Here is a 19,923-nt window from a genome sequence, read left to right on the forward strand (position 1 = left end):
CCTTGATGTGTACTTAAGGCTTTTATATCTATATCACAAATATAATTTTTATGCAGGTAGGTATGTCCAAGAGTTTGCACAGAAGTAACAAAATAAGAATTGTCTGTCCCTAAATCACCCCATCTGTGTGCGTTGGATGATGCTCAGCCATCTTTGCAGTCACGTGCACCAAGCAATTGGCTAAATGTCCTGTGGACGGGATGTCTCCTATTTGCATCCCTTATAAAAGAGAAACACTATTAATCTGTCCTACTTATTTTATCTTTTGTTTGCATATGAGAAGGAATATTAAGTCACTGTCCAGATACCTCAAAATATCCTGGTGCCCAGTGAGTTTCACTGATTTGGGAGGGAAAGACCAACCTCAACTTTCTTGAGGCGTTTTATTCTCCTCCATCTGCACCCCGTCCCCAGCTGGCTTTGAAGCTGGCCACACTGGAATAGAGCTGCTGAGCGCCGGCTAGGCAGATACCACTCAGGCTCAGACACTGCTCATGTGACAGGCTTAATCAGGCCCTTGGCTTCGCAGACACACAGCTGGAGCTGAATTCTTTTTTGCTAGTGTAATATTGTAAGCGTCTTAAAATTAAAGCTGCCATTAAATTTCCATCTTGTTCTTCAAGGAGGCCGCTTTTTTTTTTTTGGAAGAGCACACATATGCAGCTTTATGTGTTGGTGCCAAAGAGATATTTTCTTCTACATCAAATCTTTCATGTTTGGAAAGAATGGCTCAATTGAATAGAAAAGTCAGGGAAGAATCCAAGCTGTTGGATCCGGGCAATAGCAGCTTCCCTAGAATTATTGGTGAAAATAAAAATATGACCCTCCTTGGCAGGTACATGCTACAGATGCTGCATTTAAAATGGAACAGAGGAGGGAAAAAAATACATGGGATTTATAGAAATTCTCTCCCTGTCCAGATTGCCTGGCCTCTGCAAGTCAAGTGTCACTTCTGAAGTTCATTTGCCAGTTCCTCAGCAGAATAAACAACGCTCAGGAAAGCGCCGCCCGCCCCCCCCGCCCCCCCCCCCAAGGATCAGAATGAAAACAGAGTCGGAATGTCATGGCAGGCAAGAGAAGAGAGCTTCAGAGATTGCCAGAGTTCCACAGGGAAGTCAAGAAGAGGACGAGAGAGTCGGGGATGAGGCTGAAGAAGTCTGCTCAGCAACAAAAGTGAGAGTTGAGCCCTAAGAGCTACTCATCCCAGGGGAGATCCCTGGAGGGGCTGGGATATCAGGGGCTGGAGGATACGTAGGGATCCGCGAAGAGAGCGGATGCTCAGCTCTCACCCTCTCAGCTCTTAATCTATAGTCTCCCTCAGGCTCACAGGCGCAGTCACCTGGCAAATCTCCACCAGCTGAAAATGGTGGTCCGAGTTCTAAATACACTGTAATGGGAGTAAAGCTCAGGAAAAAAGAGAGAGACTAAGCTTCTGCCGGTCTTGGGGAGGATCTCTGAGGAGCAGGGGGTTGCGCTCAGGGTCGGGTAGTCCAACAGTCTTGGGGCTGACTCCAGACTCGCGCATCTCCCAGTCACGTGTTCTCTACCGAGCAAGTGCCCAACCTACCTGCTGCCTTCAGGTTTCTCTTCCTTCAAGTGGGGGTGCTATCCTTTCATTGCGGAAGAGGAAGATGTGAATTACTCTAGGCTGTTAGCAAAGCGTGCGTCACGGAGCGCTCAGCTGCGTGGTGCTGGCGGCCTAGAGAGAATGTATGGAAAGCCTATATTCTAGCACGTACGTCTTAAGAAATTATTCGCCTGGAGGCAGTAAAGCACTAGGTCGAGAGCATCCTATACGACATAAATCTAGGGACAGGAAGGGTTTAGATTACAGCGTACTCTCCGTACCTTCCTTAAGAGCATTATGGTGCAGCAATAAATTGGATACGGAACAGAATTCTGCATTCTGGGCTCCCCTCAGGCTGTGAGGATAAATTCATGGGACTAAATATGAAGTTCTCCACATTTGAAAAGTCGATTATGGCTTTTCCTTTTGGGCTGGGGGATGGTCTCTAGACTCTTATGCAACATGGGGGTGAGAAGCTGTGATTCGATTGTGCATGCTCATCTTGAAGGAATGAATGAAGGCTTCTATCTTGGTTTAGCAACTATTGTGCTTGTCTCAGAGGGTAGGACTGGAGCTCCCCGCATCTGAGAACTCACCTTGTTAAGGGCAAATTGCTCAATCTCTTCTTTAATCATCGTCTCCATCCAGAAAACAACACACTAATATTTACATACCTCACAGCATGCTGTGGGTCTTAATTAATGTGTGGAAGGCTATGATCCCCCGATGAAAGGAACTGTAAAATACAATCGTTTTCTTTTTCAACATTTTAGGGAACAAGAATTTAAGAGGCCATTTATATGACAAAAGGCAACAGATCTGTGCCGATCTGCGCCCGCGATGAGCAAGAAGCCTCTGGAACACGTCCTTGTGAGGGCGACGTGGAGGGCTCACAGGGCTAACTGTAGAAAGCTCCCTTTTTGACTCCAACTTCTTGTGTTAGGCGGAGTAAAGCAGCGATGAGGGAGAGAGTTAAAGACCCCCGATTCCTCATAGCGGTTTTGCCTACAGTCTTTAGGGGCCTGCAGAGTTCATGCCCTTCAAGGTCGGATGAAAGGGGAGGATCTGCAGCAACAGGCACATAAGTAGGATGTATCTCTGTATCTTCTTCTTCTTCTTTTTTTTTTTTTTTTTTGGTCTCTGATATTTTACTTTCATATATTCTGTGTCAACAATTCGCCCATTTTCCCCTTCAAAGAAATTCATCACTGAGTTTTGCTTTTAGCATCTTCCAGTCTAAGGGTGGGAACGTGCTGACTGCTTCGTGGGGACTGCTTTCCCACCGACTGCACTTGCTGAGATGTTTCGAAGGCTCTTGCAAGGCTTGATGATGTGTAGAGCACAGTTTAAGTGCTGAAGGAACTGGGGAGAGGCTTAAGGGGCTTCCGGCGAGCCTGGCCGCCCTCCAGAGTTACTGGTTATAGCACTCAGAGAACTCCATCTTTGATCAGCTTTAAACAACTTCTCTGTCGTCACCACAGCCTGTGATTGAGGCGCCTTTAGAGGCCAATGAGCCAGTGCAGTCTTCCTGCCTGTTGTCCCTTCATCCCAAACCTCCTCCCTGATGCTGTTCCCCACATATCTAATACTTCAAGACTCGGCTCAAAGGTTTGTGCTTGCTACCTCAGAAAACTAGTTATACCTTCTGGGTCTCCATAGTAAAGACAAGCGTATTAGCCGGTTCCATTCAAGTATGCCCACACAAGTATACACATATACTGTGCATTGATAGATCAAAAATTGTAAAAAAAAAATAATAATCTATACATGTTTTAATCTACTGTTGGCGTTTTAATTATTTATGTAACATATATGCTATACGTATTTTTATGTATATATTTGTATATACATGCATTTGTTCAATATATATTTCCCATGCATTTGTAGTATTAGGAAAATATATTAAGTACACTAAATGTTATTTAAATCTATTCATAAGTTTATAGAGACATGCACTGTCATGGTTGGTATCTATAATGCCCCCAGTGATTAGACCAAACTACTGACAGGTAGTAGAGTCTTTAGCAACTGGGTCCTAATTAAAGGCCACAGAGAAGCAGCTGCCTGGCCCCTCACTCACCTCACGGCCTACTGTGCTGCCACACTCCCAAATAAAGCACTAGGACCAGCCAGCATGGGCTAAAGCTTCTTGAACTATGACAAAAAAACACCTACTTTCCTTATAAATCACTCACATCGGTATTCTGCCACAGGGTTGACTAGTAGATGTATATGCTTTCTATATTATGCGTTTATATATTTGGTTAATTTCTATTTAGAATACGCACCACTAAATATTAAATTTAAAATAAATATAATCACTAAGTTTCCCATCCACTTCAGTCACCAAGCTATTTTCTCTTCTAAGCCTGAAGTTCAGAGTGAGGTTGAGACCCAGTTAGACACATGTCTACCTCTATTAAACATCAACTCCATGTCACTGGCTGAGTGATCTGTGTATTTGATCTCATTTAATCTCCAGAGACATCCAGTAAGATTGATAATCACCTACAGTCATAGGTGAAGCAATGAAAATCAAATGATTTCAAACAAATGACAGAATGTGCCATTAGCCTTGGGGTCTTAGTCTTCCAGCCAGCTTTGGTCTCGATTCCAAAGTCCAGCGATGTTGGGAGCCACATGAGGATGCTGAGCCCTTTGAGGTGGGAGCACACGCTGAGCACTCACCGAACGATGAGGCACAGCTGCCAGTCACTCTTCCTCGGGAAAGGTCTGTACCATCGCCCTGTCTCTCACAGCCCAGGAGCTAAGGTCTAAAGTGACTCCTGCGCTGGGAAGGAAAAACATGTCCTCTTTTAATGAAAGAAAGTTCAGATTTCATAAAACAGCAACAACAATTTTAAAAAAACGGACATTTTAACATCTCTGGTGTAAAACTAAACATAAATTCTCACTCGCCCTGAATCTAGTTTCTGTCATTGAGACTGTTGTAACTCAAATGAGCACTTTGTGAGTGACGGGGGATCCACAAGTGTTTCTCCACCCACAGGACGAAAACCCAGCCCTTGGACATCCCTTGAGTAGTTCCCACATGAGACGCGGCTGAAGATGCCCACTCCTAGAGCGTTCTCACTTCCTGCCCCAAAGCATTAACTATGGTTCTACGTGAGATTGTGTGAGAGATGTGGGGACAAGGCAGGAGGTGAACTTGAGAGTCTAATATCAGCTTTGCTGTATGCATGTTGCATGGCCTTTCGCACAATTTAGCATCTCTGTGAGTCCTGCCCTGTAGGATTCACAAGGAAGATACGAGATCAGCAAGTGCAGGATTAGCAGACAGTATTGGAGAAATGCCTGTTACAGTGCACATGTTCCTGAAAATAAAACATTAAAGTAAGACGCATGTCTCCTCAAGATCGTTGAGTGTTATGTTTCTGTCTGCCCACTGCTGTGTTTTCAGCACGGGGTAGCTGCCCTAGCAGTAACAGGGACCAGAAATGAATGAGAGGTCACTCGTGCTCTTAAAAGCACTCAGAAACTGTCCTCAGAAGAGTGCTCGTGACTCCTTCAGTACTTCTGTGACAATTTTACATGTATGGACTCTTAGAGCAACAGGACAAACTTTTCAAGTGAAATCATCCAGAAATTTACCAACTAATATTTCCATAGGAGACTTATAGTTTGAATATCCCTTTATTTTTCAGAACACTGGCACATGACAGGATTCGAACAGCATTTTCTCACTTGCAAATTTCACATGTGCACACATCTGTAATTGTCTTAGAACTGCGTAATGTTCCTTTAAACTAATGTGCCCTATAAGTCTGCAGAGCTGAGCATTTTGAGAAACTCTTAATATTCCGTTGTTACTTTTGAAGAAAGTCCTAGAAGGGACATCCTGAAGACACATATTTGAGGAGCATTTCTTTGGTTATCATACTTGACAGGAGCAGGCTGTTATGGCCGTTGCTGGTACAGATGGGTGAGTTTCCTTTCTGGTTTCAAAATTCTGGAATCCTAAGAAAGTTACGTTTTCTTGTGGCTCTAAGAAACTCTAGTAGCCAGCAGCCAGCAACCGGTGCCACTAAAGTCCTTGGAAATGGCGAGGCCGCCATCCTCGTGTTCTTTTCTTTCATGGGCAATTACAGCAAAGTGGGAACCTCGTGTTAGAAATTGGCTTAGAGCACCCAGTGGGTGAAATGTCGTGTTACACAAATGACCAGAGACTAGTCGAATAAACAAGACAAACTCAGAATTGCATTCTTTCCAGAATCCTGGAGTAGCACTTTGGAACACAGAATTCATGTTCTATTTCTTGCCTGTTTAAAAAAAAAAGGGGGGAGGGGGGATGCAATGTCACAGTGAATTAATATCCAGAGCTATCAAACCTGGAGACAGGTTCAAATCTTCCCTAGCTGAAAGCAAACATGAATTTTTCTGGTTTCTTGGAGATTCTTAGTGGATATTTCATTCATCCCCGAATTTGACATTTGACAGGATGATGTCAGCATCTATGTTGTCATGGCTACCTGAGGGCCAAGGGCTTGGATGGGGTGAGGCAGGTACCATCAGTCAGTAGAGCAGACTCATCTCCCACACATGCTTCTGGAGATTCCCATCCATTGATCAACGTGTACATATACAAGCATATATCTCACCCGGCACTGAGCCACACAGCTGCAGCCTAAGAGTGACTAGAAAACGAACAAAGGAAAGCCCTGAGCCCTAGACTGACAAGGAGACTGAAAGGCCACCACAGCGCAGCTGTAGAGCCCGTCGCCACAGCCAGAGTGCTGTCCCTGACCAGCCAAGAGTACCTAATAGAGGAACTCTCCTGACAAATGTCCGCTCAGTGGTATGTGCCTATTCACAACTCAAACCTTATCTTCAAACTTAACTCTGAGGCTACAGGAAATGATTATCACTCTTATATCAGATTACGCTTTCCTCTAGGAAGTCTTCCTGCCAAGTCAGGTCCCATATCAGCACTTCCCTCACAGCCTGGGATAGACTGTACCAGTCTCCTCCCTCATAGAACTTCAGACAGTGTACATACCTGTATCCTATCATGGGATCCCCAGTGGCCAGGAAAATGCTCATCTCTCATTCAGCCGTGTGTGTGTGTGTGTGTGTGTGTGTGTGTGTGTGTGTGTGTGTGTGTGTGTGTGTCTGAGACAGGGTTTCTCTGTGTAGCCCTGGCTGTCCTGGAACTCAATCTGTAGAGCAGGCTGGCCTTGAACTCAAGATCCACCTGCCTCTGCCCCCCTCCCCCCGCCAAGTGCTGTGATTAAAGGTGTGCACCACCATCACTTAGTTTCATTCAGTCCTTTGATTCATGCCTTTCAGGAAGATCTTCTGGTTCTACTTATGTACTGCCAGAAGCAACTCTGAAAGGCTGGGAGGTAATACCGAGCGAGGCACACCTACATGGCAGAAGCTCTCCCCACAGAACCCAGGGTGTGTGGGAGGAGGGTGGGGTGGAGGGTTGGTTGGCCCCAGCTTACTGACAGCTGAGTACTTGCTCAAATGTGCCGGATTCCTACCAGAACACCTTTGCTCATCTTCACATGGGAACTGAGGCTACTGTGATGACAGGAAATGACAAATGTTCTTTCTCTCAAAGAGCCAAGTCACAAATGGATCACTCTACGCTCAATCACTGTCAATATACAGCCCAGGATAGTCAGACTTGGGGAAACCCAGACTTAAACATTTTTGTTAAAGGAGGTGACACGTGCAAACCTACTTTACATCCTATTCTTGGACTTGAGTTGGTTTTTCAATTTAAAGTATATTTGAGTAGATTTTAAAGGGTCCGAGCACTTTAAAGTGAGCATTCTTTTCCATATCTCTTTCCTGGTTGTGCATCTAAAGGGCACATTGCATGAATGACAGCCTGGCCAGCCCTGAGCTTGCTAAATAGTTCAGCTCAGGGGCAGATGTCCCACTTTCACTTCTTGGCTGAATCAAATAATGACCACTTACTTCACAAAAGCCTGTCTTTGAGGGTGTAGTAAAAACACTTGAAATTTTCTTCTCCCACCCCCAAGAAATGTAGGAATGAATTCCTCACCACCAAGGCAGATCCAAGGGAAGGGGGGCGGGTGCAGCCAGCCAGGGAGGAGAAAAGAACTAGGCAGCCAATCAGTTCCGGCCCAGTGACTAACAGATCCACAAAGACCTGCCTCTGGGCCTCTAATCTGCGGTTCCAGAAGATTCCAGAGCACCTCCGCTTTATTTTCCTGAAGAATGCTATCCTGGCTGCCTCCTCTAAGTTTCCTTGCTCCTCAGTATTGGGGATCCCGGTGCCCCGCCTGCTTCAAACACCAGATGCTAACACCTCCTCCTGGAGCTGAGTTTTTAAAAGGGCACAGGTTCACTGTCAGCGGAGAAAGGCCAAATTACACTCCTGCTTGAGCCTGTGGGCCAATCTGTCTGTAACTGGATTGGTATGCAGGGGAGATAGCTGGAGGGAACGCTAGGCCTCCCTTTAGTAGCAGATACTCCTCCTGCCGATGCTCTTTTCTTGCCAGCTGCTCCAGCTGGGGAGAGGCAGGGGGGACCTTGAACTAAGAGAAGGGCCGCCTCTGCACTCTCATAAAAGGTCTGTCCCGTGAGAGAGGGTAGAACCCTTTGCCAAAATACACCCTGAATTTAAACATATGTGGCAAACACTGAAAAAGGTTAAGTGCAAAGAGAGGCCTGAGGCCAGGGGTCGGCTTGAGTGAGGGAGAGGAAAGGAGGGAGGCAGTGAGAGTTTAAACCTGCACAGCATCTTCCTCAAAAAAATCAAAATAGATTCGCTGCAGCTCCCATCATCTCGCCTGTTGAGTCTGCATGGCGTCCCACGAGAGCCAAGAGTGTCCCCAGAGTGTCGATGTCACCGGAAGGCCAGCAGCAGCTGCTGAGCCTGAAAATGGTGGCCCCAAAAGAAGGGAACATGGGTTCTAATGACCTTGGCTTTGCCACATTTTGCCAAGTAAGATTTTAGACTTGGTTTTACCAACCCTCACTTCTCCCATCTGTCAAATGTAAATGGCTCCTGTGAGGAAGAGGGGCAGAAAGACAGATTGGGAATGTGAAGAACATCTCAAAGGCCACACCCAGCATCAGGGCTGTCCTTACAGCATCTCAAAGGCCACACCCAGCAGCAGCAGGGCTGTCCTTACAGCATCTCAAAGGCCACACCCAGCAGCAGCAGGGCTGTCCTTACAGCATCTCAAAGGCCACACCCAGCATCAGCAGGGCTGTCCTTATAGCATCTCAAAGGCCACACCCAGCATCAGGGCTGTCCTTATAGCATCTCAAAGGCCACACCCAGCAGCAGCAGGGCTGTCCTTATAGCATCTCAAAGGCCACACCCAGCATCAGCAGGGCTGTCCTTACAGCATCTCAAAGGCCACACCCAGCATCAGGGCTGTCCTACAGCATCTCAAAGGCCACACCCAGCGGCAGCAGGGCTGTCCTACAGCATCTCAAAGGCCACACCCAGCAGCAGCAGGGCTGTCCTTACAGCATCTCAAAGGCGACACCCAGCAGCATCAGGGCTGTCCTACAGCATCTCAAAGGCCACACCCAGCATCAGGGCTGTCCTACAGCATCTCAAAGGCCACACCCAGCATCAGAGCTGTCCTACAGCATCTCAAAGGCCACACCCAGCATCAGCAGGGCTGTCCTTATAGCATCTCAAAGGCCACACCCAGCAGCAGGGCTGTCCTTACAGCATCTCAAAGGCCACACCCAGCATCAGGGCTGTCCTACAGCATCTCAAAGGCCACACCCAGCAGCAGCAGGGCTGTCCTTATAGCATCTCAAAGGCCACACCCAGCAGCATCAGGGCTGTCCTACAGCATCTCAAAGGCCACACCCAGCAGCATCAGGGCTGTCCTTACAGCATCTCAAAGGCCACACCCAGCAGCAGCAGGGCTGTCCTACAGCATCTCAAAGGCCACACCCAGCAGCAGCAGGGCTGTCCTACAGCATCTCAAAGGCCACACCCAGCAGCAGCAGGGCTGTCCTACAGTATCTCAAAGGCCACACCCAGCAGCAGGGCTGTCCTACAGCATCTCAAAGGCCACACCCAGCAGCAGGGCTGTCCTTACAGCATCTCAAAGGCCACACCCAGCAGCATCAGGGCTGTCCTTACAGCATCTCAAAGGCCACACCCAGCAGCATCAGGGCTGTCCTTACAGCATCTCAAAGGCCACACCCAGCAGCATCAGGGCTGTCCTTACAGCATCTCAAAGGCCACACCCAGCAGCATCAGGGCTGTCCTTACAGCATCTCAAAGGCCACACCCAGCAGCAGCAGGGCTGTCCTTACAGCATCTCAAAGGCCACACCCAGCATCAGAGCTGTCCTACAGCATCTCAAAGGCCACACCCAGCAGCAGGGCTGTCCTCACCCACAGCTTTCTGGCCTGTGCAGGCTCACCTGGAAGCTAGGAGGAGCCTGCCTTGCTTGCTTGAGTCCAGACCTCTTTCCACCATGTACTAAAGAATGTATCTTCATTTTCTAATGCTGTGTAGCAGTGACCATAATACTAGAGTCTTTTTTTTAATACCTATCAATAATCTTATACGGAGAGCTTAACTGGTTTCTGTGCTCAGGAAACTGGGGCAGAGGGGAGGACATCTTACTGGGACTCTAGATGAGAGAATCATGGGAGAATGGCAGAGGAGAAGGATCCAGAGGGTCCTAGAAACCTACAAGAAGAACATTATGATAGGAAGATAGGGGTCCTGCTCAAACTATGGCACCAGCCAAGGACAATACATGTAGATAGATGTTTTAAGTTGATAATGATGAGATATGATAGATATTGATTTACATTCGGAATTTTAGACTTACCAAGATGGGAAATATGTTTTCCTCAAGGTTTCCAAATACAAATAGCCAAAACATTTGCATACAGACCTAAGTTCTGCCCTAAGACACCCTTGTTCTGACATTCACACTGAAGCAAGAGGGAAGCAAGAGAAGACAGGGATGAGCTCAGTAAAGATACCCTATGTCTTCTTCTAGCCTGTGTGTGTGTGTGTGTGTGCACACACACATACACACACACACATAACACACACATACATACACACACATACACATATGCACACATAACACACATACATTCATACATACACACATAACACACATACATACACATACATACACACACATAACCACACATACATACACACACATACATATACAAATACACACACATACACATACATAACACATATACATGCACACACATACACATACATACACACAAATACACCTATGCACATATACACATACACACATACATATACATACATACACAAATACATATGCACACATACACACACATAACACCCATACATACACACAAATACACACACATACACACACAACAAACACACACACACACACACACACACACACACACGAGTACAGGTTTAAGGATATTACAGTGAAGACCACTAAATATAAAAATCTATTTACATTTCAATTAACTAAGTTAAAATTTATTTCCCAATCACACTAGCCACATTGTCAATGTGTGCAATGTGTGGCTAGTGATTACCACCCGAGACACTGCTGGAGCTAGCATTAGCTCCATGCTGGAGAGTCCTGTGGGTGATGCTGGCATATATATTACCTGGATGGAGAGGGAGCCACCGGCTCTGTATTAATTGTCCATTCATGTGGTTACCTCTTTCTCTGTCTTAAAAATGGTCATGTCTGTACCATTCACTTTCTTACATACAGAAGAGTCCAAGGATGCCTTTGATTTGCACAACTGGGTGGCTGCGCAGCCCACCTGCATTTGGCAATCAAATCATAGTGGTGTTTGTTAAAAGGCCGGGCCTGCAGAAATCCCTTTGAAAACGCACGTGGGCCTTTATGCACTGGATGAGGGCAATGTGCCCACACCTGCCCAGAAGATCCGAGGACTATGGGCGGCCTACCCCCATCTGTTTACCTTGCCTGTTCTAAATGTACACACCTCAAAGCTTAGGCTCTAAAAGGCAAAGGAATATTCTTAAAAGATATGCACACTGAACTCACTTGGCATTCTGTCATGCCAGGTACCACAGAAGCAGAAAGCAAACCCCAACACTGGGAACCAGTTCTCTGTCGGGGAAATCAAACACTCAGGATTTTTAAATTGCATTTTAGAAGACAAAATAACAGGAACTGGCATTTGGTTTAAAATATCATTTTCTTCTAACTTTTCCTCTTCCGTTTTCTTATTAGAGCCCAAGAACCACAATGTTCTTTTAACTACTGTTTAGAATAAGTTCATTATAATATAACTACAGACCTAGATCATCAATTATAGCTATTACACTTACTATTCACGTGTGTGTGTGCGCGCGCGCGCACCGCCTGCATGTGTACTTTTAGGAATGTGGGAGCCTCAGGAGTTCATCTACCTCCTCCATCTTGTGGGGCCCAAGGATCGAACTCGCATCCTCAGGCTTGCAGGCGACGTCCTTTCCTCACAGGCCCATCATCAAGTGTTTTTAACAGTCCCTCACTCCAGGGAAACCTAAGCTTGGTGATGATGATGTCTGTAGTACAGACCCCAGTGACCACTCAAGTACTGTAATAAACACATCCGACAGAGGCTGTTTAATATTCATGTGGGGGAGGATTGCATGGTGGAGCAGTTTCAGGGTCCAAAAAGACTGTAAAAGTTCTCCGTATTCTAAGAGCGAGAGAGGCAGGGCATGTGGTAGAAGAACAGAAAAACGCTGTTTTTAAAAAGAAAATATTGCCTTTTCCTGGCCGTGATCTCGGTATCAGGCACTTAACTCAGTCAGCTTCATATGATTTTTTTTTTTAAGTAACATTAACGCAAACATTCAGACACCCACGCTTAAAGGCCTGGAGCAGATGTAGCGACTAGAGGCCACGTATACTATTTCAAGAGAAGATGACACCGCAATTGATGGGTCTTTCACAGTTTTGCCGGCCGGCCCTCCGCTGCCCCGCCCCCTGCCCCACACCACAGTGTGTACTTATGTGTGTATACGTGTGCTTGTGCGCGCGTGTCTAGAACTGGGCCGATTCTCTTGCCTTTGCAACAGCGGGAAAGAAGTGCAAAACATTCCACTCCCACGCCCCCCTCCCCGCCCCCTCTAGCTGTGTTAGCCTATGGTGGTGGCCCTTAGAGTTCTCCAGTTGGTTGTAGAGCTCGGCAGCTGGAACAGGCTCTGCACCAGGTCTCATCTGGCAGCCCCGCCACCAGATGAAAGGAAAAGCAAAGCAGCAGCTCGCTTCCTGCTCCAACACGCAGCTATCAAATATGGAAGGGGCACCCGGCTGACGCAGGCCTTCTGTTGTTCGTGTCCGCCGCCGGGTTCAGCTGAGAACGGCTGAGATCAACAGGTGGCCTCGCTAATGGAACAGATTCACTCATTGTTTGTGTGTTTAATGAATCATTGAGTTACTGATCGGCAGTTAGCGGTGGAAGCTGTTCAAACAGAGAGGAAGCCCAGGCGTGGGGTGGTGCCGCCGGCACACGCCTTTGAAGGGCGGCTGGCCCTGTGGGGGAACGCAGGCGGCTTAGGGTTTACTCCCCACGGTGGTTCTCAGAGCAGTGGTAGCAAGAGGAAGGTGTTATTTCTAATTGGATGATGAAAGTCAGCTCGGGGGACAGAGACCAAAGGGCCAAATGGAAGAAGGGGAGGAAGTGAAAAAACATCTGAATCAAACGCTGAGGTAAAAACTGAGAGGCAGGTGTTGGCAGTGAACCATGCAATAACCCTGCCTTCGCCCCCTGGTCCTCAGGAAGTAGCCAAGTGGGAAAGGGTAGAGAGGAGTAAAAAAAAAAAAAAAGAAAGAAAGAAAGAAAAGAAAAAGGAAAAAGAAAAGAAAAGGCAAGGCTGAGGAGAGGAAAGCTGGTTTTCTGAGAGTGCGCTGTCATTTGGAGCAGCAAGACTGGCCTGCTGTGAGCATGCCAAGCTTTCCCATAGCAGAGCTGATGAGGCAGCCTAGCACTGTCCCCGGCAGACCATGTTCTCCCTAAATACGAATTTTCATTCTTCAATTAATTATGGCTGAACATTTACAGAGCCCCTGTTCAGCGGCTGTCGTCATGGCCTGTCCCACTATGGCATCAGTGTTTTCCCCCAACCCCACCCCCACCCCCGTGGCTGTTCCAGCTATCAAAAGCCTTTCACCTGGTTTCCTCACTTGAACCTGGGATTCTCCAGCACTTTCCTTTTTAGAGCCAACACATCATGGAAAGGCTAGTCCGATCAGCCGCCTTCCCTCCACGCTGTCTACTGTCCATTTGCTGACTGCTTCTCCTCAGGTCTTTGTCTGGACTCCTTGGGTCATGATTGCCACAATCTTTCACAGTGAGCAGAAAAGACAATCCCAATGTGGCTGTTGCTTTCTTCAGTTAAAATCCCAGCACTGATGGGGCAGGAGAAATGGCTTAGTCTAAATAAAGCACTTGCCTTGTGCTTCTAAGCATGAAGCCTTGAGTTCGGATGCCCAGTATCCATCTATTATAAAAGCTAAACTCTGCGCCATGCATCTGTAACCCCAGAACTGCAGGGAGACAGGTGGGCCGCAAGGAAACACTGGGCAGCTAGTGTAGACACTCGGTGAGCTTCAGTATGAGCGAGCAATTCTGTCTTTAAAAAAATAAGGTGGACAGCACTTGAGATAAGACTCCTCACATTGACCCCTGGCTTCCATATACACATGCATGCCAAGCCTCATGCAAGCCCACACAGATATAAGCACACACACACACACACACACACACACGCACACACATGTACGCACACACGCACCACACTAGAAGAGATAAGACAAATAACCATCACTTACTTTAGCATCAACGTGAACTTCAAACATGGCCACCCGTTCGTTTACCAGGGAGCACATCTGTGCTATGGTAAATTAGGTAGTTTTTGCCTGGAGCACCTTTACCAACTGGCTTGAGTTTTCTAAATGCCACCACATCATTCTGCAGAGCAAGGCCCACTTCAAACACACGGCGGCTCTGCAGGCCGTCGGGTGCGATGTTTCCCCCTCACGGCTTTGGGTGTTGCTACCTGAAGCTCTGCACTGCGCATGCCTGGCATTTTTACTTGATGCCCTTTCTCAGAAAAGGGACTGGCCACTGTATCCTTGGTTCCCTTCTTAACAGCCTTTGTGGGATGTGGATTTTAAAGGTATGAAACACATAAGAGTTATGGCAACAAAATTTGGTATGGAGAAATATGTGCTATACAGTGTGAGCCCTGGCTCCAGCCTGGCCCTCTCTGGAGAGTGCCCTCGGCTGTGGACTCTCTGAGCTGATTGTAAACTAAATGTGTTTCCTTTCCTCTAGGTCACACAGCCAAACCCAGTCCCTACCCTTCTGCATAGTCTCAGATGAGTCCAGATACAAGTTTTGGCCAAAGACATACGAGTGAGGCACTATGTAACCAGGCTGAGGTAAGATGGCACATTACGCTCACTTTCCCTGCTCTCAGGCAGATTTTTATACCTTTGAAGATCCCAGAACTCTGCCCAACCTGCCCGCTCACTCTTCAGAGTAAGCGAGCAGCAACCCTAGGTGAGGCAATGCCTTTCCCTCCATTCCCCTGTGCACACTGTGTAAACATGCACTCTTTCTACCTGCCCAGGAAAGTTGAGCAGCACATAAGAATCCTAAGGAGGGGCTGGAGAGATGGCTCAGAGGTTAAGGGCACTGACTGCTCCTCCAGAGGTCCTGAGTTCAATTCCCAGCAACCACATTGATGGCTCACAACCATCTATAATGTGATCTGACACCCTCTTCTGACCTACAAGTGTACGTGCAGGCAGAGCACTGTATACATAATAATAAATAAACAATTCTTTTTTAAAAATTAAAAAAAAAAAAGAATCCTAAGGAAAGATGGCCACTGTCTCGTTTACACTGCCATACTGGCTGCCTCCTGGTCACAAGAGTTCTCCCTCAGAGACAGAGCACAGAAAGTAAAGACAACAGAAAGTCTGTCAGGGTCAGCCAATCAACTGACTCACGGAGATGATGCTTACAGGGCAGTGGCATGGAGTCTGCTGGAGTCGCAAGCAAGAGAGCTTGCCGCTGCACACAGCTGGAGTAGTAAATCCTGACTGAGGGCCAGAGCTGCGACCCTGGTCACAAGCTCCCACTTTCCCAGCACATCTCTTGCCGTGAGCACCTGAGGACCTCAGCTCTCTCCAAACGCCTCTCTTTCCGTGTGTTCACTTCCGTGGTGCTCTCTTCTTAGCTGAAAGAAGGAAGCAGAAGCTACTGCTCCCAGAGACGAGGCCATTTCATAAGTGCATGCACGTCTGTGTCTTGTGTGTGCATGGCTTACAAGGCAAATTTCTGATGCTGAGTGTTCGTGTGCACAGCGGAATGCCGGCTTCTTCTTCAGCAGTAGCCATACCGTGAGCGGGGTGAGACCCAAGGTGTGACCCAATGCAGAATAAACAGCCTGGGTTTAGTCTGTAACTTAAATAGACAAACTAACCATTCAGCGCTGATGCAGTGAAAAGCCGGCATCTAACTGTCTGTAGTCGGGGGTGGGTAAAAAAAGATAACCCAACTTTTTAATAAGACCTTTAGAAAATATTTTAAAAAAAAAAACCTGATTCTATAGCGAGCACTGGTTCAAATGCATTTGCAGAAGTCAATTTAATTCCCTAGTAGGGTAATACCATCACCACCATGGTTTGTAGAAATTTAGGGAACAGTAAAACAATTTGCTAGATGGAGAGCTGAATGGGATGGAGATCCATTTGCCACGGTGTCTCCAGCTGCACACTAACCGCTGGTTGCTTTGACACCTCACCTCACACCTGTGTGTTCGCTTGCCCTCCTGGGACCGAGTGAGAAGATACAGGATGCTGCTCACTAGCTCACTATTTCCCAAGACCCTATCCAAGCCTGGTGTTCAAGCCATGAACTCAGAATTGTAACCCAGACTACGAAGAGCCTTTGTGGCGGTTATGCCTCCAGAACAGAGGTGCTGATGAGAATGTTTTTTTCTTTAAAAAAAAAAAAAAGCTTAATGAGGAAAAAAATATGCTCAAACCACTTTTTCTAAAAGCTAATTGTTAAATATTTAAATTCATTCAGGAGCGAACTTGCTTTTAGCAACCAGGAAGCCTTTAGTGAAAACTGGCAGTGCCTGTATAACGACATCATGTTTTCAGTCATTGCCTTGGCTAGCAGCTGGCATGATGGCAACATCCACTTCTCCGGGTTTCTTCATTTGTAAAGCGAGAAGGCAAATCTGTATGAACTCTTTGACCTTGCTGTCTCCCTGGCAGACGGGCTTCTGGTGATCCAGCTTTGGTGAGCATCCCTGTGCTGCCCCTACCTCGCTCCACCCACAGGGACCTCACCGTCTGCTTGATCCATGCTAAGTGCCTTCCTTCCCAGCACAGGCCTTTTCCACATGTGGCCCCTCCGCCATCCCACCCACTACCTGGCTGCTCTTTCTTTGTTGTTCAAGTCACTGGTTCACTTCCTCAGTTGCCCCTTCAATGAGCCTCCGAGTCCCCGACTAACCTTTTCTGCCCGCCCTAACACCGACTTTCAGTGATCCCTCTGGCTTTTCACCACCCACCACACTCTGCTCTGTTCTTTTGTATTTGTTTATAGTCTGTCTGCTCTTGTTGGGTCTAAACTACGTGAGAGTAACCTATCGTGTAAGACACGGTTGTGTGAAAACACAGTGGCCATTCTGTAGGTATTTGCTGAGGGAATAAGTTCAAGGGTGCACGCCTTTAATCCCAGCACTGCGGAGGCAGGGGCCGGCGGATTGATGTGAGTTCGAGGCCAGCCTGGTCTACAGAGTGAGTCCAAGGCAGCCAAGGCTACACAGAGAAACCCTGTCTCTCGAAAAACCAAAAAAAACAAAACAAAACAAAACAAAACAAAAAACAACAACAACAAAAAACGAAGAATAGATAGGCAATAAGATTCCTTTATATGAATCGCTTGAGAGAGCCAAGGGGTTTCTCTCAGTGTGACAGTCCCATTTCTCACTGAAAGATCTCAGATCTGAGGACATAGTGCACACAAAGTCCTGTATCAGTTAGCCTTGTGCATTTTTTTTTCTCTTCCACTGTCTGTCTGTCACCTGTCTTTTGGTGGCAAGTAGTAAGGCTCCTGTGACATTTTGTCTGGTGGTGCTGTCTGCTTCACAACAGAACAGGCTGTCCACCAACAGGGCCCCGGCACCTCACTGCTGAGGTCAGGTGCAAAGCCCTGGCTGCACAGTTTCTGAGCTTCAAGGTAGGAGTGAAGGATGCTGGGATACAATGGCCAGCAGGGCAAGCATGACTGAGAAAGGCTTCAGTGGGGTGGGGGGAGGGTGGGAGCCATTCCTCAAGAACAACAAAAAGATTCCAGGGGTGGTAGACCGGTGGAAGTTGGTGATATTGATTCCCTGGTTCGTGTCACTTGGAGTAAAGCTGTACCTTTTGCTTTACAGGGGGACATGGTACAGTCCTAGGTTGCCACAAACACTGAGCAGACCAGCCAACGTCTCTGAGGCCTGAGGATGCTGTGTAGAGTTTCTGGGTGGGGTGGTTTTAGAAACTGCTCCTCCCAGCTCAAAGGATGATGCTTAACTCATCAGAGACCAAGGCAGGGGACCCACCCAATGTGTCACCTGGAACTCTGGTAGGACGAAGCCAGAGGACATGGTCCGTGTGTCACCACCTGGATTTCAGAAGGAATGGCTTCCTGTGTGAGGGGACCTCTCACTGGCAGAGGACCTGCAGTCAAGTTGACTTCACTGTTTTTAATGATGTTTTTTCTCCCTTATACTCAGTTTCAGAAGCTCCAAATATCTGAAGAGAGACCCTTGCTCCAAAATTTCCCCACTTATTCCCTAAACATAATACATTCCCTAAACTTAGCACAGGAATAGTTCAGACTCATGGTGTTCTGCCCTGTAGTGGAGTGGTTATGAGCTCAGAGACTTGAGAGTGCCTTCCCCAGGTTTTGGCTTCCAGGTCCTGCCTCAAGCATCACCAACTCCTGTGTCCCTCACTGAGGCTTTACCTCACTCCTTCCTGCCAAATCCACTGCAGAGAAAGGCAGTGAAAACCCACACTCTCCACAGTATTTGAAAATGATTCTACTGGTCTACAGCTGTCAATCTTACATCTGCCTACGGCTGTCAATTTTATATCTGTCTATAGCTGTCAATTTTATATCTGTCCATAGCTGTCACCCTTATATCTGTCCGTTGCTGTCAATTTTCACTAAATTTCACAAGAAATCACATTTTCATTACTATCATTTCTCTGGTAATTTTTTTCCCTGAAAAAAATGTTGTGTTTTCATAATTTTTATAGTACATAAATCAGAATATGAAAATGGCTTGCCTAAAGTCCTTGCATGTCTTAGGAGGGAAGAAGGTTTTTATCCAAGGTTTGGAGGCTGCCTCTCTAGCCTAGATTCAACTTTACTCTGAATTCCAGGTCTTTTCATATTACAGAGCCTTGTCTAATTATTTAAACAGCATCTTTTTTTGTCTCTGACAAACAGTTGCTCTTGTCTCAAGCTTATCCACAGTTACTTTTCTAAATTTCTAACTAACCATGGATTATTTTCTCTTAGTCACTGAAAATTAGAGAAAACCCACCCAGCTAGGTAGAGATGCCTACCTATTGTTTATAAGAACATGGAACCACCCTGGCCCCAAACCACGCAGGTGTGGCCAAGCTGGCATTGCTCCTTCCCACCATCCCGAGCCTCTGATAGCCACTTGGTTCTGAATTCCACATAACACCATATTAATTAGAGTCTTACTCTGAGAACTGTTGTTGCAAGTTAGCCCTCATTTCTTTGGATCACGTACTGCTTCTGCACTGTTCTGCATGTCCATTTCCTCTATCTACCATGTGTGCTTGGCCAGGATTTAGTCAGCCTATACCTAAGTGTACTGCCCTAGTATTAATTTTTATCTTCTTTCAGATGACTGTCATGTACCACTTATTAAAGCTGCTTACCTTTCTTTTTCTTTTTTTTTTTCTTTTCTTTTTTTTTTTTTTTTGGTTTTTTGTTTTTGTTTTTGTTTTTGTTTTAGGCTGCATGGCTATGTAGAGGCAATCCCAGCTCAGACTTGTATCTTCAGTATAATTTTTAGAGCACATTCAAAGACTGTGGACGGATGCCCGCAATCACGGGTACCACCGAACCCTGTCTATTCTGTGTTCTTGCCTTTGTTTACACAGCTATGCTATAATTAATTTGTAAATTTCATAAAATGTTAGCATAATATCTACTAATAAAGAATACTGACATTCTTTCTATGTAAGAATATCTGTTAATAAGATTCCATAATAAGACTTTCAGTATCACAGCACATGTGTGTGCTCTGGGGCCTCAGGTATACTAAGGCCTGCCCAAGCACA

The 19,923-nt window shown here is 46.6% G+C and overlaps 1 protein-coding gene across 2 annotated transcripts in view; it reads right to left on the reverse strand.

The window, feature by feature from the left end:
* The window catches only part of LOC311605938 (uncharacterized protein), a 302,332-nt gene that overhangs the window by 26,656 nt on the left and 255,753 nt on the right, over nucleotides 1-19,923 (reverse strand). For both annotated transcript variants that reach the window (XR_014782116.1, XR_014782117.1), the window contains exons 7-8: nucleotides 13,698-13,935; nucleotides 4,256-4,353 (exon numbers count right to left, since the gene is read on the reverse strand). The gene's annotated coding sequence lies outside the window, so the exon portion shown is untranslated. The remainder of the gene's footprint in view (nucleotides 1-4,255; nucleotides 4,354-13,697; nucleotides 13,936-19,923) is intronic.

Source organism: Acomys minous, assembly GCF_964271855.1.
Source record: "Acomys minous genome assembly, chromosome: 9".
Classification (NCBI taxonomy): domain Eukaryota; kingdom Metazoa; phylum Chordata; class Mammalia; order Rodentia; family Muridae; genus Acomys; species Acomys minous.